This window comes from Aquarana catesbeiana, linkage group LG03, assembly GCF_042186555.1.
Source record: "Aquarana catesbeiana isolate 2022-GZ linkage group LG03, ASM4218655v1, whole genome shotgun sequence".
Taxonomy (NCBI): Eukaryota; Metazoa; Chordata; class Amphibia; order Anura; family Ranidae; genus Aquarana; species Aquarana catesbeiana.
The window spans coordinates 547,700,862-547,723,602 of NC_133326.1; the positions used below are offsets into that span (position 1 = coordinate 547,700,862).

At 47.6% G+C, this 22,741-nt stretch overlaps 1 protein-coding gene across 1 annotated transcript in view; it reads left to right on the forward strand.

The window, feature by feature from the left end:
* ADA2 (adenosine deaminase 2) overlaps positions 1–22,741 on the forward strand; it is a 118,970-nt gene that overhangs the window by 755 nt on the left and 95,474 nt on the right. The gene's annotated exons all lie outside the window — the stretch shown is intronic.

Consider the following 22,741-nt stretch of genomic DNA (forward strand, 5'->3'; position numbering starts at 1 on the left):
TCAGAAATTTGTTCTTAAAGTAGAACTATGGGCAACACTTTATTTTTTTTTCATTTTGGATAGAATAAGGGAGGGTTATAACCCCTGTCAGTTTATTTTTTACCATCCCTGTCCCATTGCAGAGATTTCCCTTCACTTCCTGCCCCATAGCCAAACAGGAAGTGAGAGGAAATCTATGCAAATTAAGGGGATCCATTGCCCCCCCCGCCAGGCCCTCAGAACTAGTGTCCCCACTCGAAAATTTCAGGGCGGGTCTTAGACAGCAAGGGGTGTGGCCTTGACAGGAAGGGGCGGGTCATATTTAAATTAGGGGGTACACGAGTTTAATCAGGCTTAGGGCAGCACAAAACCAGGCACTGATATCATCGCTAATGGCAAATGAACTATTGATCTGTGGAAATCATCTTTGACCCAGTTCTAGTGGACCAGAAGGGACATCCATAGCCGAGAGAGGCTCTACCCTTGCCTCCACCATAGAGGCTCTACCCTTGCCTCCATCACCTCATGTTTCTGCCCTTGGTGGCACAAAGTCTTACTGATTCTATGCTTATGGCAATAGAATCCAACACAGCTGGTAAGCGTATTCCATCCTTCTACTTACCTTGAAGACTTCTGAGTACATCGTTGAGAAGTTGCATGTATTGCCCCATGGTTCATTTACCCTGATTGTGGACTTTTGTGTTGACAGCCACACGGCATTATTTGGGACATTATATGCACGTGCACATTTATTACTTATACAAGTTGATTTAGCGCTACATTTATTTAATATACAAAACCTAAATACACTACTGCCACTAGCCACAATATTACTTCATCTCTCATTAGGATTAAAGATACAATAGGCCGGCCTGGGGCCTTTAGCAGTGGTATTATATTCAGCAACCAGTAGCCCTTTTGAAATCCATTCATTTATTGTCTTCTTTCTGTATGCCTTGATATTATATTTCTGTCATTGGCAATTGTCATTTAATTGCTTTGGGTGGGCTTTTTTAACTGAGTCTTGGCTGTTTATCCAGGATTTGGTTGACTAATGCCCTGTTACAAGACTCTCCTCTTGAGTAAGTAAAACCAGAGAGAGCTAATCAATATACCTTGTGCAGTGTGTTATTTAACTACTTCAGCCCTGAAGGATTTAACGAAGGATTTACCCCCTTAAAGACAGGCCATTTTTTGCGATATGGCACTGCATCGTTTTAACTGATAATTGTGCGGTAGTGCGGGAATGTACCCAAACAAAACTTATGTCCTTTTTTCCCCACAAATAGAGCTTTCTTTTGCTGGTATTTGATCGCCTCTGCGGCTTTTATTTTTTGCGCTATAAACAAAAAAACATTGACAATTTTGAAAAAAAAAACCAATTTTTTACTTTTTGCTATAATAAAGATCCCAGAATTAAAAAAAAAAAACATTTTCTTCATCAGTTTAGGCCAATATGTATTCTACATATTTTTGGTAAAAAAAAAATGCAATAAGTGTAGATTGATTGGTTTGCGCAAAAGTTATTGTGTCTACAAAATAGGGGATAGATTTATGACATTTTTATTATTCATTTATTTTACTAATAATGGTGCAATCAGCCTCGTACTCACAATCAGATTTTCTGCAGACAAAACCTCAGACTTTTGTCTGAAGGCGTGTGCCTGGATTTTGTCTTGCATACAAACGGCAAGGAATTGTCGGTCAACAAACACGAACATAGTAATGTACTACGTGTTTTTTCAGGTCTTTAGTGCCACCCTTTGGGCTCCTTCTGCTAATTTTGTGTTAGTAGAAGTTTGGTGAGTGTTGATTCGTGCTTTTCATTTCGCGCTTTTCAGTTAGTTTCTGAACGGCCGTTCGTCAACCAGACATGTTGCGGAATCGGAGGAGATAACATGTTATTTATTATTGGCCTTGGAGTTATTGCTTTGACCCATGTCCAGTCCAGGAACAGGAGGAGGAGTTCTTGGACCAAAATTTGGCTGCTTTATTAATCGTGACCAATTATGTCATATGCCTTTGCTGCGGGAGCTCCAGGAGAATAATCCAGATGTTTTTTGGAATTATCTCTGGATGACGGACCCCTGCTTTCACCAACTCTTGGCATTGTTGACCCCCTATATTAAGAAGCAGGACACATGCATGAGGCTTTTATTTTATTTTTTGGTTGAATAATAATGATTTGATTTGTTATATTTTCTATATTTTTGGATGCCTAGAATGCACTTTTTGGTTAAGTTCTATTGGCAGATAGCATGTCTAATTTTATGTGTTTTCTTTTTTTAATGCACAATAAAAAAATTGTGGAGAATAATACTTGGCTATGTGTTTTACTTCAAATGACAGTTTGGGAGTAGGCAGTTACATTTAAACAAATACAATGTAAAATTGACAAGGGACACCAACATAGTTGTATCTTTGATCTTAAAAACTACGGGATAATGGTGTCGTGGTAACTTGCCCCCCAAAAAAATAAAATAAATAAATAAAAGTAACAAAAAAACCATGATAACATTATTCTTGATATCATAAAAAAAAAGCCTTTAAATGTGTTTGCAATAACTCCATCAGTATCACCAGCAAAGCAGCTTCATTATTATCCCATTAAAGAAGAAGAGAATGTGCGCTGCATTTCGCAATTTTATAATTTGCCATGTCACAAATGTTAATGCTAGTTTACAAGACCGACCACTTCTGGCTCGTCCTTGCTTCTGAGAATGCGTGTTTGTACTTTGGACTTTTCTCCGGCGGACTTGTGTACACACACGATCGGAAAATCCGACAACAGACATTTGTCCGTGGAAAGTTTTAAAACCTGCCATCCAACATTTGTCCATGGAAAATCTGACAACAATTGTCTGATGGAGAGTATAAACAGTCGGATTTTCGGCCAACAGCCTGTCATCACACATTTCCCGTCGGAAAATCTGATCGTGTGTACGCGGCTTAACTCTCCTTTCCTGAACTAATCTGTGTTGCTGGTGGACTTTGCTCTTCTATCCATAACATTGGATAAACAGTTGATTACACAGTATGTACAGTGGGGACGGAAAGTATTCAGACCCCCTTAAATTTTACACTCTTTGTTATATTGCAGCCATTTGCTAAAATCATTTAAGTTCATTTTTTTCCTCATTAATGTACACACAGCACCCCATATTGACAGAAAAACACAGAATTATTGACATTTTTGCAGATTTATTAAAAAAGAAAAACTGAAATATCACATGGTCCTAAGTATTCAGACCCTTTGCTCAGTATTTAGTAGAAGCACCCTTTTGATCTAATACAGCCATGAGTCTTTTTGGGAAAGATGCAACAAGTTTTTCACACCTGGATTTGGGGATCCTCTGCCATTCCTCCTTGCAGATCTTCTCCAGTTCTGTCAGGTTGGTTGGTAAACGTTGGTGGACAGCCATTTTTAGGTCTCTCCAGAGATGCTCAATTGGGTTTAAGCCAGGGCTCTGGCTGGGCCATTCAAGAACAGTCACGGAGTTGTTGTGAAGCCACTCCTTCATTATTTTAGCTGTGTGCTTAGGGTCATTGTCTTGTTGGAAGGTAAACCTTCGGCCCAGTCTGAGGTCCTGAGCACTCTGGAGAAGGTTTTCGTCCAGGATATCCCTGTACTTGGCCGCATTCATCTTTCCCTTGATTGCAACCAGTCGTTCTGTCTCTGCAGCTGAAAAACACCCCCACAGCATGATGCTGCCACCACCATGCTTCACTGTTGGGACTGTGTTGGACAGGTGATGAGCAGTGCCTGGTTTTCTCTATACATACCGCTTAGAATTAAGGCCAAAAAGTTCTATCTTGGTCTCATCAGACCAGAGAATCTTATTTCTTATTTTCTTGTAACCTTGGCCAGATCTGTGCCTTGCCACAATTCTGTCTCTGAGCTCTTCAGGCAGTTCCTTTGACCTCATGATTCTCATTTGCTCTTACATGCACTGTGAGCTGTAAGGTCTTCTATAGACAGGTGTGTGGCTTTCCTAATCAAATCCAATCAGTATAATCAAACATAGCTGGACTCAAATGAAGGTGTAGAACCATCTCAAGGATGATCAGAAGAAATGGACAGCACCTGAGTTAAATATATAAGTGTCACAGCAAAGGGTCTGAATACTTAGGACCATGTGATATTTCAGTTTTTCTTTTTTAATAAATCTGTAAAAATGTCAACAATTCTGTGTTTTTCTGTCAATATGGGGTGCTCTATGTACATTAATGAGGAAAAAAAATGAACTTAAATGATTTTAGCAAATGGCTGCAATATAACAAAGAGTGAAAAATTTAAGGGGGTCTGAATACTTTTCGTCCCCACTGTATGTAGTAGCTGAAATAGAGTTAAAAGAATATTTGTCACCCTCATATACCGAGGAACAGAGTTGAAGGTCTGACAGGGCATTGCCATTAGAATCTTTGCTCTGTCCATGATTTGTTTACATAACCCCTAGGGAGCGAGGCAACTCCAGTGATATACAGCCCATCACCTCCATCGCAAACTGAGATAGAAAAGAGACATATGAAGAGATATTGTAGTACCTAATTTGAAATTGCACATTCTGAGTGTAACATTTTCCTAATTTTGATGTGATGTTCATATTTGCTGTTCCTTATTTTCATTTTATTTCCTGTTCAAATATATAGACTTTCCCTGCAGTGTCTCTTTCAGTGGCGGCCAGTGCATGGTGGGCGCTCCCCCTATCCCTGCCACCACCTCCTATCCATGCGTCTGGCCCCTTTCAGGATGCTGGGTGCATGAATTCCTATAGCGGGGGTGGGAGGGGGTGGTTTCTTTTAAAGCACCTGATTAGAGCCAGAGGCTCTAATAGGCTTCAAAAAAGGGTGGGCTCGGGGCGCAGAGAGGGCGCCCCGATCCCACCCAATTGTATGACCATAGCGAATGAATATTTTGTTATTACTGAAATTCCTTCAGTGCAATCAGGAGGCCGGTGAGTGAGACCTGTTTCTCAATTGGTCAAAGCGCCAGGCATATGCCCCTGTTGAAGACTTGTTAGTTGAAACGCGAAGGACCAGCACCTCCTGCTTCCCACATTGCCTTTTTATAATTTTATATTTTTGTGATCACCTTTTTATATTATATGGTATTTTACCTTCAATAAACGTATCTTGGTTGACCTACGCCATGTGGAGTTCCCTTTTCTCTTTTTTCCTCATGATTGAGCACTGATGACCATTTTTGGACCATCATCATTCTTGGATCTGTTCAGCTGCCGATAGCTTTGCAGTCTTCGTTTGGAACCATCTCCCAACCTCATGTGGATTGGAGCTTGCGGCCTGCAGGATACCATCCAGTTTGGCATCACCTCAACACTGGGGATCCAGTATCCTAAAGCCTTTTAGACGCACTGCCGTACGGTACGTGCGTCCAACCGATCTGGTAAGAGTACCCACCCTTCTATCTAAATGTCTTCTCCTGTTTCTTGGTGCATTTTCTACTTCGGTTGACGATTGAAGAGAAAGTTCCCCAACCATTGGACACTTTATATGTGGACTTTTGGTCCTTTTATTTTTGTTCACTGCTATTACTCCACAGCACTTTGGGGTTCATTTTGATGTCATACATTATTTATTGTTCACCAATTTTTTGTATCCATTTCTGCCTTTGTGTTTGAGGTGTTCTGGATGCATATACATATATTTTTTATTTATTCATTTATATATTTTTCATTTATTCACTTAGAAATTATTATTTAGCACTACACTTATTTTTTGCACTTTTGATTAGACTTGGTTTGTTTGTGTGTCAGCAGCTTTTTGTTTACTTTTTTTTGGGTTTAGCGCAGTATTTTCACCCCTTTTTCCACACGATCCTATTGGATGTCTGGCGCTTAAGAAGACAAGACACACACTAGAAGAGACGGCTCCGCTGCCGCTGCTGTCCGCACACGAGACACAGGACTGGAAGGAGACTGCTCGCAGCCCCGCACACATGAGGAGACTGCCCGCAGCCCCGCACACAGGGGGAGACTGCCCGCAGCCCTGCACACAGGGGGAGACTGCCCGAGGCCCCACACACAGGGGAAGACTGCCCGAGGCCCCGCACACAGGGGGAGACTGCCCGCAGCCCCACACACAGGGGGAGACTGCCCGAGGCCCCGCACACAGGGTGAGACTACCCGAGGCCCCGCACACGGGGAGACTGCCCCCAGCCCCGCACACAGGGGGAGACTGCCCGCAGCCCCACACACAGGGGGAGACTGCCCGAGGCCCCACACACATGAGGAGACTGCTCGCAGCCCCGCACACAGGGGGAGACTGCCCAAGGCCCCGCACACAGGGGGAGACTGCCCGAGGCCCCGCACACAGGGGGAGACTGGCCGCAGCCCCGCACACAGGGGGAGACTGGCCGCAGCCCCACACACAGGGGGAGACTGCCCGCAGCCCCACACACAGGGGGAGACTGCCCGAGGCCCCGCACACAGGGGGAGACTGCCCCCAGCCTCGCAGACAGGAGGAGACTGCCCGCAGCCCCGCACACAGGAGACACCACCACAGCCTGGTAAGTCCCTGGATGCTGTCAGTACCGTGCTGCGCCACCCTTGGGGGGGGGGGGTGCTGGTTGTTTGACGCCCCCCCCAAAAAAAATCACCAGCCACCACTGGTCTCTTTGTGTATCAGACTATGCACTATTCCTGCGAAACAGCTGCTGAAGTAAAAGGGTACGCCCTTTTAAACAGTACATTGTTTTCATTTAGTCAAAGCAGTCTTACTTATATATACAGAAGAGGAGCAGTAGAGCATATTCACTAATGCATTATCTATGCATTAAGATAAAAAAACATTCTGTGTGCAGCAGCCCCACTAATACTTACCTGAGCTCCATCTCGATCCATTGATGTTTCAGGAGAGCCACTGGCTCCCGCTGCTGTCAATCAAAGTCAGTAAGGAGAGAGGGGGGCAGGGCCGAGCCACAGCTCCATGTCTGAATGGACACCCAGAGCAGCGGCTTGACTCGGGTGCCCCCGTAGCATGTTGCTGTGGGGGCAGGAGGGAGGAGCCGGGAGTGCCAGTGAGGGACATGAGAAGAGGAGGAACTGGGCTGCTCTGTACAAAACCACTACACAGAACAGGTAAGTATGACATGTTTGTTATTTTTAAATGAAAAAAAAAAAACGAGACTTTAGTCTTCATTTTCCAAAAAATTGTGACAAAAAAATAAAACAAACCAATTAATATACACTTATTGAGATTTTTTACCACACACATGTAGCAGAATACATGTTGGCCTAAATTTATGAAGAAATTTGATTTAATTAGACATGTTTTATAACAGAAAGTAGAAAATATGTGTAGCACCCGCTAGTGTGCTAGGGCTGTTAGAGTAGGTTTTGTAGATGCTATTGTAGGTAAATTAGCCTGGCTGAGAGCCAGGCCTGGGTTTAATCTGGGTCAGGGATGAGTGACTCAGGGAGGCTGGATTACTCATCAAGCAGCACTTCTGGTAACTCCTTCTGCTCTCTGGAACCTTGGAGAATCTTTCAGAAGTAGAGGGTAGAGTTTAGGAGGAGCTGCTTAGAGTATTGAGGAGGGCCGCAGCCAATCCCCAGCAAGTGGGCTGGCAGGGGGTGGTCACATCTTAAATTCTCTTGGGTCATCCCAGCAAGGGGAGTCAGGTGGGGAGATGAAGATTGAGATGGAGTGCCGAGGAGGCTGTCGGTGGCACTTGAGGTTGCCCCCTAGTCTGGGGGGATGCCTCTGGCCTGGGGCTCGGGTGCTGGAGGGACCCTCTGCAACACACAGAGGAATCCTTGCCTGGTTGCACGGGAGCAGGTGTGAGGACAACAGGAGAGAGAGTCAGCACATCTGAGGAGATCTGAGTGTCAGTCTGGAGGGCTAGTGAGTGTCAGTCTGGATTACTGGGAAGCGTCAATCAGGAGGACTGTCGTGAAGTAGCCAGTGCTACAGATTTTTACATAGTGACACCCAGGGCCATCATCAGGGGGGTACAGCCGATACAACTGTAAGGGGCCCCAGGGCCCGCCCGGGCCAGAAGAAGGCAGGATGGGTGAAGGGGAGCCGTGTTGTGCACTGTAGAAACGATCTTGCTGCTTCTGCTGCTCCCTGTGTCATTGAGCTCAGACATCAAGCTCTTTACTGCCACCTCTGGCTACTATGTGCATGTGCACCCCTCGTGTGAGCTGCCTGTACTGTGCTCCTCTGTGTCAGTAACATGTCAGCTTTGTGAATATGAGCTAGGACTAGGTAGGAAGATTTCCTTTACAAGTAGGGGCTATGAAGGAAAAGGAGGGGGGCTGTTTGTGTACAGGGAGGGGCCAGAGGCTTGTGTGTTTACAGATTTGTGTATGTGTGGGGCTGACATATATACAGTATCTCACAAAAGTGAGTACACCCCTCACATTTTTGTAAATATTTTATTATATCTTTAATGTGACAACACTGAAGAAATAACACTTTGCTACAATGTAAAGTAGTGAGTGCACAGCTTGTATAACAGTGTAAATTTACTGTCCCCTCAAAATAACTCAACAAACAACCATTAATGTCTAAAAAACAGGCAACAAAAGTAAGTACACCCCTAAGTGAAAATGTCCAAATTGGGCCCACAGTGTCATTATTTTGTGTGGCCACCATTATTTTCCAGCACTGCCTTAACCCTCTTGGGCGTGGAGTTCACCAGAGCTTCACAGGTTGCCACTGGAGTCCTCTTCCACTTCTCCATAACGACATCACGGAGCTGGTGGATGTTAGAGACCTTGCGCTCCAAATGGCTGGTGTTGCCGCTTCAATCATCCCGGCACCATGGTTGTTATGGTGTCAGGATGATTGAAGCGCATTATTTTATTATTACGTTGTTATATAAAATGAAATAGTTCAATTCACCATAATGGGAGCCCTGAGCGTGTCACTTGCCACTGTCGCCTGCCACCAGATGCAGATTGTCACTTGCCACACCACCTGCCACACGTTGCAGACTGTCACTTGCCACTGTTGCCTGCTACCAGATGCGGATTGTCACTTGCCACGTCACCTGCCACACGTTGCGCATTGTCATTTGCCACACATTGCGGATTGTCACTTGCCACGTCACCAGCCACATGTTGCTGGTTGTCACTTGCCTGCCGCCAGATGCAGATTGTCACTTGCCACATCACCTGCCACATGTTGCAGAATGTCACTTGCCACTTCAACTGCCACATGTTGCGGATTGTCACTTGCCACGTCACCTGCCACATGTTGCCGATTGTCACTTGCCACGTCACCCGCCACACGTTGCTGGTTGTCACTTGCCTGCCACCAGATGCAGATTGTCACTTGCCACGTTGCCTGCCACATGTTGCGGATTGTCACTTGCCACGTCACCTGCCACACGTTGCTGGTTGTCACTTGCCTGCCACCAGATGCAGATTGTCACTTGCCACGTCGCCTTCCACATGTTGCGGATTGTCACTTGCCACGTCACCTGCCACACGTTGCTGGTTGTCACTTGCCTGCCACCAGATGCAGATTGTCACGTGCCACGTCACCTGCCACACGTTGCCGGTTGTCACTTGCCTGCCGCCAGATGCAGATTGTCACTTGCCACATCACCTGCCACATGTTGCGGATTGTCACTTGCCACGTCACCTGCCATATGTTGCGGATTCTTCACTTACCACATCACCTGCCACACGTTGCTGGTTGTCACTTGCCTGCCACCAGATTCAGATTGTCACTTGCCACGTCACCTGCCACACATTGCGGACTGTCACTTGCCACGTCACCTGCCACAAGTTCGGACTATCACTTGCTGCTAAGGTGGGGATTGTCTTTTGCTGTGTCCCAGAGTCAGGCAGCAGAGAGATGATGTAATCTCTCTACTGCCCGCAGCTGCCTGCACAATGAGGGTGGGCGGTGAGAAATGATGTCGGTTTCCCCTACAAAATCTGTTTCCCCTGGCTCTCGGCTGAGATCAGAACTCCGCCTCATTAGCCCTCTGCTCCGCTGCTCCCCCTACTCTGCCCCGAATGCACAGGGCCGGTAGAAGGATGATTAGCATTTGGGGGAGAGTAGGAGGAGCAGCGATGCAGAGGGCTTGTGAGGCGGAGTTCTGATCTCAGCCGAGAGCCAGGGGAAACAGATTTTGTTGGCGAAACTGATCTTGGCACAACACCGGGCCGCCCGCTCTCTCACCCACCAGCTCTCTCAGTTCTCACCCGCCTGCTCTCTCACCCGCATCTAATTTCTCTGAGGGAATTGCCACGTTGCCCCCCCCCGGATCCGCCCCTGTGCTCAATAGGGTTTAGGTCTGGAGACATGCTTGGCCAGTCCATCACCTTTACCCTCAGCTTCTTTAGCATGGCAGCGGTTGTCTTGGAGGTGTGTTTGGGATTCATCGTTATCATGTTGGAATACTGCCCTACAGCTCAGTCTCCGAAGGGAGGGGATCATGCTCTGCTTCAGTATGTCACAGTACATGTTGGCATTCATGGTTCCCTCGATGAACTGTAGCTCCCCAGTGCCGGCAGCACTCATGCAGCCCCAGACCATGACACTCCCACCACCATGCTTAACTGTAGAAAAGACACACTTGTCTTTGTACTCCTCACCTGGTTGCCGCCACACACGCTTGACACCATCTGAACCAAATAAGTTTTTCTTGGTCTCATCAGACCACAGGACATGGTTCCAGTAATCCATGTCCTTAGTCTGCTTGTCTTCAGCAAACTGTGGGCTTTCCTGTGCATGATCTTTAGAAGAGGCTTCCTTCTGAGACGACAGCCATGCACCCCAATTTGATGCAGTGTGCGGTGTATGGTCTGAGCACTGACAGGCTGACCCCCCACCCCTTCAACCTCTGCAGCAATGCTGGCTGCACTCATACGTCTATTTCCAAAAGACAACCTCTGGATATGACGCTGAGCACATGTACGCAATTTCTTTGGTCGACCATGGCGAGGCCTGTTTTGAGTTGAACCTGTCCTGTTAAACTGTATGGTCTTTGCCACCGTGCTGCAGCTCAGTTTCATGGTCTTGGCAATCTTCTTATAGCCTAGGCCATCTTTATTTAGAGCAAAAATTCTTTTTTTCAGATCCTCAGAGAGTTCTTTGCCATGAGGTGCCATGTTGAACTTCCAGTGACCAGTATGAGAGAGTGAGAGCAATAACACCAAATTTAACACACCTGCTCCCCATTCACACCTGAGACCTTGTAACACTAACAAGTCACATAACACCTGGGATAAAAATAGGCTAATTGGGCCCAATTTGGACATTTTCACTTAGGGGTGTACTTTTGTTGCCAGCCGTTCAGACATGAATGGTTGTTTGTTGAGTTATTTTGAGGGGACAGCAAATTTTCACTGTTATACAAGCTGTACACTCACTACTAAACATTGTAGCAAAGCGTCGTTTCTTCAGTGTTAGCACATGAAAAGATATAATATTTACAAAAATATGAGGGGTGTACTCACTTTTGTGAGATACTGTGTGTGTGTATATATATATATCTATTATTTATGGTGGAATTTTGGGAGTCCACCCTGACGGTGCCTTGATTGAACAAGGATATCAAGATAAGAGGGTAACCCACCTGATGTTCATTTATATATATATATATATATATATATATATATATATATATATATATATATACATACATACAGGTGGGGGGGCTGGCATATATACAGTTGTGAGGGGCTGACATATATACAGTTGTGAGGGGCTGACATATATACAGGTGTGAGGGGGCTGGCATATATACAGGTGTAGGGGTGGGGCTGACATATATATAGGTGTGAGGGGGCTGACATATATACAGCTGTGGGGGGCTGACATATATACAGGTGTGAGGGGGGCTGGCATATATACAGGGTGTGGGGGGTGGGGCTGACATATATACAGGTGTGAGGGGGGCTGGCATATATACAGGGTGTGGGGCTGACATAGATACAGGTGTGAGGGGTGACACATATACAGGTGTGAGGGGGGTAACCTATCTACAGGTGTAGGAGCTGACATATATACAGGTGTGGGGGAGGCTGATATATATATATATAGGTGTGGGGGGGGAGCTGACATATATACAGGTGGGAGGGGGCTGGCATATATACAGGTGGGGGGGCCGACATATATATACAGGTGTGTGTGTGTGGGGGGGGGGGGGTGGGATTGACATCATACAGGTGTGGGGAGGGCTGGCATATATACAGGATTGAGGGATTGGGGGGAGGGGGGCTGAGTGCGTGCAGGTGAGGTGTAGGGTGACCACATTTCCAAACTGCCATTCAGGGGACACTCCCCCCCCCCCCGCGCACGCCCAAAAAAGGTGTTTTTTTATACTTTTTTTGCCAATTGTTGGGAACAAAAAGCAAACAGTGGTAACCAGTTTAGACAGGTGGTATGCAATGTGCACCAATGTGCACCTGCTTTAACTAAGTCTCTTAGTGACAATGGCGTACTTTGTACATCACTTGCTCCGCAGAACGGAAGGGGACACGGAGGAAGAACTAAGGGGAACAGCAGAACAGAGGGGGACATGGAGGAAGAACAGAGGGGGACAGCAGCAGAATGGAGGGGGACATGAAGGAAGAACGGAGGGGGACAGCAGAACGGAGGGGGACATGGAGGAAGAACAGAGGGGGACAGCAGCAGAATGGAGGGGGACAGCAGAACGGAGGGGGACACGGAGGAAAACTGGAGGAGGACAGCAGCAGAACGGTGGGGGACACGGAGGAAGAACAGAGGGGGACAGCAGAATGGAGGGGGACAGCAGAATGGAGGGGGACAGCAGAACGGAGGGGGACAGCAGAACGAAGGGGGACAGCAGAACGGAGGGGGACAGCAGAACGGAGGGGGACACAGAGTGACGGAGGAAAACTGTAGGGGGACAGCAGCAGAATGGAGGGGGACAGCAGAATGGAGGGGGACACGGAGTGATGGAGGAAACCTGGAGGGGGACAGCAGCAGAATGGAGGGGGACATGGAGGAAAACTGGAGGGGGACAGTAGCAGAACGCAGGGGTCGGGGGGAGACAGTAGCAGAACGGAGGGGGACAACAGCAGAACGGAGGGGGACAGCAGAACGGAGGGGGACACGGAGGAAAACTGGAGGGAAACAGCAGCAGAACTGGGGAACAAGGAGGAAAACTGGAGGGGGACAGCAGCAGAACGGAGGGGGCAGACAGCAGCAGAACAGAGGGGGAGCATGCTCACTGTAACAAAGTGTGTAACACAGTACACTAACCTGTCCTGGAAGTTTATCAATGTCTGGCGGGTGGCAAACTTGCAGACCTCATGGGCGGGAGCCTGGAGGAGAACTCAGACGAGGCTCAGCTCAGGAGTGAAGTTGAACTGTTACTGTGGAGAAGTGCGCTGCTGGCAAATGGCAATGTGCCTGCAGCAGAGACCGGCTGCGGGAGTAGTCGGCGGCGGCCCCGGCCAGGACTGGCGCTGACTGAGCACAGGCTGGATGATCCTTACCAGCAGTAAGTGACTGTGACTCTTTCTGGTGTGGTGTCTATATATACAGGTGTGGGGGTGACACATATACAGGTGTGAGAGGGGCTGACATTAATACAGGTGTGAGGGGGCTGACATATATACAGGTGTGGGGGGCTGACATATATACAACTGTGGGGGAGGCTGAGATATATATACAGGTGTGGGGGGGCTGACATATATACAGGTGTGGAGGGGGCTGGCATATATACAGGTGGGGGGGCCGACATATATATACAGGTGTGTGTGGGGTTGACATCATACAGGTGTAAGGGGGGCTGGCATATATACAGGATTGAGGGATTGAGGGGGGGGCTAGGTGCGTACAGGTGAGGTGTAGGGTGACCACATTTCCAAACTGCCATTCAGGGCCTACTTTTTTTTGCCAATTGTTGGGAAAAAAAGCAAACAGTGCTAACCAGTTTAGACAGGTGGTATGCAATGTGCACCTGCTTTAACTAAGTCACTTAGTGACAACGGCATACTTTTTACATCACTTACTCCGCAGAACGGAAGGGGACATGGAGGAAGAACGGAGGGGGACAGCAGAACGGAGGGGGACAGCAGAACAGAGGGGGACATGGAGGAAGAACGTAGGGGGACAGCAGCAGAATGGAGGAAGAACAGAGGGGGACAGCAGAACAGAGGGGGACACGGAGGAAGAACGGAGGGGGACAGCAGATGGGAGGGGGACAGCAGAACGGAGGGGGACATGGAGGGAAAACGGAGGGGGACAGCAGCAGAACCGAGGGGGACACGGAGGAAGAATGGAGAGGGAAAGCAGAATGGAGGGGGACATGGAGGAAGAACGGAGGGGGACAGCAGCAGAACGGAGAGGGACAGCAGGACAGAGGGGGACACGGAGGAAAACTGGAGGGGGATAGCAGCAGAATGGAGGGGGACCCGGAGGAAGAACGGAGGGGGACAGCAGAACAGAGGGGGACAGCAGAACGGAGGGGGACACAGAGTGACGGAGGAAAACTGGAGGGGGACAGCAGCAGAACGGAGGGGGATAGCAGAACAGAGGGGGACATGGAGTGACAGAGGAAAACTGGAAGGGGACAGCAGCAGAATGGAGGGGGACACGGAGGAAAACTGAAGGGGGACAGTAGCAGAACGGAGGGGTCGAGGGGGGACAGTAGCAGAACGGAGGGGGACAGCAGCAGAACGGAGGGGGACAGCAGAACGGAGGGGGACACGGAGGAAAACTGGAGGGGGACAGCAGCAGAACTGGGGGACAAGGAGGAATACTGGAGGGGGACAGCAGTAGAACGGAGGGGGAGCATGCTCACTGTAACAAAGTGTGTAACACAGTACATTAACCTGTCCTGGAAGTTTGTCAATGTCTGGCGGGCGGCAAACTAGCGGACCTCGTGGGCGGGAGCCTGGAGGAGGACTTAGACTAGGCTCAGTTCAGGAGAAGTTGAACTGTTACTGTGGAGAAGTGCGCTGCTGGCAAATGGCAATGTGCCTGCAGCGGAGAGCGGCTGCAGGAGTAGTCGGCAGCAGCCCCGGCCGGGACTGGCACTGACTGAGTACAGGCTGGATGATCCTTACCAGCAGTAAGTGACTGTGGCTCTGTCTGGTGTGGTGTCTGTGGCTGGCTGCTCTCTCTCTCTCGGAGGCGTGCTGCTCAGCCGTAGGGTGCGGGTGCCCACACTAACTGCCCATGTGTCAGCCCTCAGCCGACGTCACTGGTTGCTAGATGCGGGGCGGCCCTAGCCTAGCAACCATGCTATGATGTGTCATGTGTTACTGTGTAGTGACAGTGTGTAATGTTATAAGGGTGGCGGGCGACGGACTGGCGGTGTGTAAATGTTTATAAGGGTGGTGGACTGGCTCAGCTGGCTGGCGGTGTGTTTTTTTTTTTCATTCCGGGACACTGTATTGTCCCGGAATGAAGGTGCCCAGGACACGGGACAAAAATCAGAAATAAGGAACAATCCCGGGCAATCCGGGACACGTGGGCACCCTAGTGAGGTGGCTGGTGTGTGGGCAAGCCCTGGGGAATATTGGTGGTCAGGCTCGGGGGGCCCAGGTCTAAAGCTGTATAAGGGGCCCAAAATTTTCTGATGGCTGCCCTGGTGACACCACTGGTGATTTTGCAAACAAGTGAAGTGCTGGAGGAAGGAAAGCAGCTGTATATAGGACTGTATATACTAGGAGTTGTCCCTGAAGTTGTTTCAAAGTTAAGTGGGCATTCCATAATACCCCTACTCCCCATCCAAGTTTTATACCCTCAATAAATTACCAAAACAAAGTACTGGACTGTTTACTGACTCTAGGAAACTGTGGAAATTTAGTGTGACTGGCTGTGCAGTGTGGGGGATCCCAGTTCACTTGCGGCTCCTACGTGGGGTGTGCTAAATATGTATATTGTTTTTTTTCCCCAAAATTATCAGTCTTTTTTTTAGCAAAGAAAGTTCTATTTGTGTGGGGAAAAAAAGATATACATTTCATGTGGGTACAGTGTTGCATGATGCTAGCAGAGATAGACTGGGTGGGGTACTATACAAAGAGATTGATGGACATCTACGACCAGTCACATATGTGAGCAGAAGTCTGACCCCTGCCGAAAGAAATTACCCCACTCACAAGCTAGAGTTTCTGGCCTTAAAGTGGGCGGTGGTAGACAATCTTTAGGATTACCTGTATGGTGCATCAGAAGGAAGAGAAACCTGCACAGGAGGGGATGATTGGTGCAGTGGAAGCGGCATTTACTGGAACCGATCCCCTGTAGTTTCGGCTGAAACCCGGCAGGAGGTAAAGGAGGAGAAGCGAGCTTTCAGCTGCTGCGGTGGGGGGGGGGGAACTATAGGGGATTGGTTCCAGTAATTGCTGGCCCTGCCACTAAGATTACCCCCCTCCTGCCTGGGCACTCCATACAGGGGGCCCGGTGGCTCCAACTTATCAGTGGCCCTGGATGGCTCTCTCCACCTGAAGAGACTACTGCACCTACTCTAACTGGTCCGCTAGAGTTAATGCCTCAAAGTCAGCTTCTAGAGGCCCTAGAAGCCCTTATAATGTCACCAACAGCAGAAGATGTAGAAACTGTTCAAGACCACTGTATCGCAGGAACCACGAACCAAGTAGGCCATTCGGCCCCCAAACAGACAGACTATGACACCTTGGGAGAAAGCACATAAGAAGTAATCTACAACGCACTTATAATAAGCCAACCTTTACTCATTACCTGACACATCCAGGTGGGCCATTCCTACATCGATGGCCAATAAAGAAGATATCCTCTTGTATATCACATACAATACTGAAAATGTTAATTCACTATCCTTTTATGCGGTATTTAGCTCAAAAAGCAAAAACGGTTGGTAAATACTGCATGAAACAGCAATAAAGTCAATTGGTAAATACTGCATGAAACAGCAATAAAGTCAATTCACTAAGGGAAATAAATACATTGCTTAAATAAAAAGTGGTCCAGACATGCGATTAGTTAAAGAATGTATTTTATTTCAACTGGTTGTCAAGGAGTGGCACCTGCTGTCAGCAGGGGGGACCTCATGCCAATTTTTTATTTAAATAGCATGGTGGCTTGGGGGTCCCCCCAAAATCCATACCAGACTCATAATCGAGCTTGCAGCTCGGCAGGCCAGGAAGAGGGGGGATAAACAAGCACCCCCCCCCCTCCTGAACCATACTAGGCCCCATGCCCTCAACATGGGGGAGCTTTAGGGGAAGACTACCTTTCCCCCAAAACACTTTGTCCCCATGTTGATGAGGACAAGGACGTTTTCACCACAAACCTGGCTCAGTGGTTGTGGGGGTTTGGGGTCTGACTTATTGGAATCTGAAGCCTGCTTTAACAAGGGGGCCCTCCAGATCCTGCTCCCCCTATGTAAATGAGTATGGGGTACATAGTACCCCTGTTTATTCATCAAAAAAATGGGCAAAGTAAATAAAGAAAAGAGACAGTTTTTGACAAGTCCCTTATTTAACCCCCCCTCAGAAAAAGTCCCCCAAAGTAAACATTGTGACAGACCTATCCGGGAGAGCGACTTTTGGAGGGGACTGTATGCTAGCCTCTTGCCGATCGATCATGGGCCCTGGCATTTGGGGGAATGGTGCTCTTTGTGAGCTGTATGCCTGGGGACCCTTGAGGCGGTATTACTGTGGATTCGGGTCCTGGTTCCCCAGGACACACAGACTCTGGGGACCCTGGATTTGCCATATTGGAATAGTGACTGATTCATACCGTTGGGACTCCTACTGTTAAATGCTAATGTCATCAATTCTAGCTACCTGTCCGTTGTCTGCTAAAATGTGTATTGTAAATAAGTCTCTAGTATGGGATCTAAGAGTCATTAGATCCCCATTGTTGTTTGTGTTTAATTAACTCTGCTATTGTGATAATGTTGATTGGGGGTTCTAAGCTACAAGACGGCCAGTCTGGCCTAAAGGTCATGTCTGAGTCATCTAGGCGGTCTAAAGGGATTAGTTAATTCGCTCATGTTAATTAGGTTAATTAGGTTAATTAGGTTATAGCTGTATTGTTAGAGTAATATGAGCAGTCTGCACCTCCTCTTTTATTGTATAAATAAGACTGTATTCCTGTCAATAAAGAGAGATTCCTGTTTGAACTTACATACAGCCTGCCTGGTGTTTGTTCTGAGCTATCACAACTGGGTTAGAACGGCACATAGCTGAAGTTCTAATCCTGGAGCATTGGATGACCGAACCATCAGACGTTGCAATCTGATTCGATAGCTGCAGAGGAGTGTCGGGAGAGTGGAACCCAGCGAGCAAGGGGCTCGTTACAAACATAGCATCAATAATGTTGAACGCTGGCCACTGGCCCACGCGAAAAAAAGAACAGTCTGCATTCCACACTTGGCTCTTGCTGAATGAAAGCTCCACTGTCTACCCACCGCTGGATAAACTAAGGGGCGGGGTTGCTCAGTGACATCACCAGATGACTCTGCCCACTTGTAATGTCATTGACTCCTCTAAGTCACCCCCCTCTGTAACCCCACAACCACTGGGACAGGGTTATAAGGAAGAGGCCCTTGTGCTCATCAACATGGGGACAAGGTGCTTTGGGATTGGGGGGTAGTCGTCGCCCCCCCCCCCCGTCCCCCGGGAGGGGGAAGTAGTTCCCCCCCATGTTGAGGGCATGTGGCCTGGTATAATTCTGGGGGGTGTGGCGCTCAATCATCCCCCCTTTCTTGGCTTGCCAGGCTGAATGCTCAGATAAGGGTCTGGTATAGATTTTTTTCAATTTTTTAATGCCAGCTCTTCTTCTGTTTACATCTTGCTGTCAACAGGGAATCATGATGACAGCAGATGAGTCATCGTTGTTATTAACGTTGGTTTGGTGCCTATTTTCATTGATATAGCACTACTATTGGGTACTAAGTATTACTTTCAGTGATATCCTGTGATATTGTATGTTTGTACACTCAACCTGGTGTGTCAGAAGGGCTGAGGTTCTTGAGAAGAGCGAGGCAAAGAACAGAGGACCCATCCTATCCAGCGTCTCTTTAGGGGGGGGGGATGGGGGGGGAGCGTTACAGTTATGTCACTGGGGAGAGATTACAACCCCTGTCAAGTTTTTATTACTGTCTAATGCCCCGTACACATGGTCGGATTTTCCGACGGAAAATGTGTGATAGGACCATGTTGTTGAAAGTTCCGATCGTGTGTAGGCTCCATCACACATTTTCCATCGGATTTTCCAACACACAAAGTTTGAGAGCTTGCTATAAAATTTTCCGACAACAAAATCCGTTGTCGGTATTTCCGATCATGTGTACACAAATCCGACGCACAAAGTGCCACGCATGCTCAGAATAAATTAAGAGACGAAAGCTTTTGGCTACTGCCCTGTTTATAGTCCCAACGTACGCGTTTTATGTCACCGCGTTCAAAATGATCGGATTTTCCGACAACTTTGTGTGACCGTGTGTATGCAAGACAAGTTTGAGCCAACATCCGTCAGGGTGTGAGGGGGCTGACATATATATACAGGTGTGTGTGGGGGTTGGGGCTGACATCATACAGGTGTGAGGGGGGCTGGCATAAATACAGGATGGGGGGGGGGGGCTGAGTGCGTACAGGTGAGGTGGCCAATGTGTGGATTCAGTGAGATGGCTCGTAGGCAAGCCCTGGGGAATATTGGTGGTCAGGCTTGGGGGGCCCAGGTCTAAAGCTGTAGAAAGGGCCCAAAATTTTCTGATGGCTGCCCCGGTGACACCACTGGTGATTCTGCAAGCAAGTGAAGTGCTGGAGGAAGGAAAGCAGCTGTATATAGGACTGTATATACTAGGAGTTGTCCCTGAAGTTGTTTCAAAGTTAAGTGGACATTCCATAATACCCCTACTCCCCATCCAAGTTTTATCCCCTCAATAAATTACCATACAAAGCACTGGACTGTTTTCTGACTCTAGGAAACTGTGGAAATTTAGTGTGCCTGGTCGTGCAGTGTGGGGGATCCCAGTTCACTTGCGGCTCCTACGTGGGGAGCACTACATATGTATATTGTTTTTTTCCCCAAAATTATCAGTCTTTTTTAGCAAAGAAAGTTCTATTTGTGTGGAAAAAAATATATATACATTTCATTTGGGTACAGTGTTGCATGATGCTAGCAGAGACAGACTGGGTGGGGTACTATACAAAGAGATTGATGGACATCTGCGACCAGTCACATATGTGAGCAGAAGTCTGACCCCTGCCAAAAGAAATTATCCCACTCACAAGCTGGAGTTTCAGACCTTAAAGTGGGCGGTGGTAGACAATCTTTAGGATTAACTGTATGGTGCATCAGGAGGAAGATAAACCTGCACAGGAGGGGATGATTGGTGCAGTGGAAGTGGCATTTACTGGAACCGATCCCCTGTAGTTTCAGCTGAAACCCGGCTGGAGGTAAAAGAGGAGAAGCCAGCTTTCAGCTGCTGCAGGGGGGGGGGCTATAGGGGATTGGTTCCAGTAATTGCTGGCCCTGCCACTAAGATTACCCCCCTCCTGCCTGGGCACCCCTGTTGAACTGATGAGGCCCAGGCCCTGTACAGGGGGCCCGGTGGTACCAACATATCAGTGGCCCTGTGTGGCTCTCTCCACCTGAAGAGACTACTGCACCTACTCTAACCAAAGAAACAGACCTGGTGGTCCGCTAGAGTTAATGCCTCAAAGTCAGCTGCTAGAGGCCCTAGAAGCCCTTCTAATGTCACCAACAGCAGAAGATGTAGAAATTGTTCAAGACCACTGTATTTCAGGAATAGGGATGAGCCGAACACCCCCCGGTTTGGTTCGCACCAGAACCTGCGAACGGACCAAAAGTTTGCGCAAACTTTAGAACCCCATTAAAGTCTATGGGACTCGAACGTTCAAAATCAAAAGTGCTAATTTTAAAGGCTAATATGCAAGTTATTGTCCTAAAAAGGGTTTGGGGACCCGGGTCCTGCCCCAGGGGACATGTAACAATGCAAAAAAAGTTTTAAAAATGGATGTTTTTTTGGGAGCAGTGATTTTAATGATGCTTAAAGTGAAAAAAAAAAAGTGAAATATTCCTTTAAATATCGTACCTGGGGGGTGTCTATAGTAGGCCTGTAAAGTTGCGCGTGTCTCCTGTGCTTAGAACAGTCCCTGCACAAAATTACATTTTTAAAGGAATAAAAGTAATTTAAAACTGCTTGCGACGTTAATGTAATGTTGGGTCCCTGCAATATGGATGAAAATCAGTGAGACAGACGGCATGGGTACCCCCCACCCCCCAGTCCATTACCAGGCCCTTTGGGTCTTGTATGGATATTAAGGGGAACCCCGCACCCAAATTAAAAAAAGGAAAGGCGTGGGGCCCCCAGGCCCTATATACTCTGAACAGCAGTATACAGGCGGTGCAAACAAGACAGGGACTATAGGTTTGTTGTTAAGTAGAATCTGTTTGTAATTTTGAACTGGTACATTTTTAAAGTGTAGCTCCAGCCAAAAAATCAATTTAAGCTTTTTGGAAAACATAGGGAAAGGTTATCACCCCTGTAACATTTGTTTTGCTGTCTGTGCACCTCTTCAGAAGATTTCACCTCACTTTCTGTCCCAATGACAAATGTTTTTTGAAAATTTGGGGTTTTTAGTATAATAAGGATTGGTGATAAAGCATCAGTGAAGAGGAGACACGTTTTTCCCAACTCTTACAGGAGAGAATTTCCATTCCTAGGTGTAGATTTCATCTCCTTCCGTTTGCGAGTAGGAGTTGTTTGTAAGTTGGATGTTTGAAAGTAGGGGCCTGCCCTATATACTCTGCAGAAATTGGGGCCTTAGGTGTTGGTGTTGCCACAACACTGTTACTCTTGGTGGGTGCAGGAACGGGCCCTGCTGTGAAATATTAGATCAAGAATTGTAATTACATGCCATTGTTGAACAGTGGTAGAAAAATTGGGCCTTTGGTGGTGGTGGTGGTGCTGGTGTCACAACACTGTAAGTTCTCACAGTTACTCTTGGCGGGCGCTGGAACGGGCCCTGCTGTGAAATATTATATCACGAATTGTAATTACATGCACCTGTTGAACAGAGGCAGAAAAATTGGGCCTTTGGTGGTGGTGGTGGTGGTGGTGTTGCCACAACACTGCAACCCCTCACAGATGCTATAGTTGGAGCGTAGGAATGAGCCCTGCTGCAAAGTATTGCATCAAAAATTGTAATTATATGCCCCTGTTAAACAGGCGCTGAAAAATTGGGCCTTGGGCACTGGTGCTGGTGCCACAACACTGCAACCCCTCACAGATACTATAGTTGGAGAGCAGGAATGAGCCCTGCTGCAAAGTATTGCATCAAAAATTTTAATTACATGCCCATGTTAAACAGGAGCAGAAAAATTGGGCCTTGGCCACTGGTGGCGGTGCCCAGAACCAAAAATGTTCTTATAAGCTATCAGCATGAAAATTGAGCAGGAAGAGGATTGTGACTCAGCATAACAGTATAGTCACTCAGCATCAGCATAGAGGGTCTTGAAGGGATCTCCCATTAAAAAAAAAATCAGTCGTTTACATCAGCATCAGGTGCTTGGTAGCTGGTGATCCAAGACTGATTCATTTTTATGAAAGTCAGTCGATCGACCGATTTGGTGGACAGGCGCACCCTGTGATTGGTTACAAAGCCTCCAGCAGCACTGAATGTGCGTTCCGAAAGAATGCTGGATGCAGGACAGGCCAGTAGCTCAATTGCATACTGTGCAAGCTCTGACCAGTGATCCATCCTCAAGACCCAGTAACCCAGAGGATTTTCGGTGGGAAAGGTGTCCGAGTCTAATCTTGCCCCTAGGTAATCCTGCACCATGTGAATCAGAC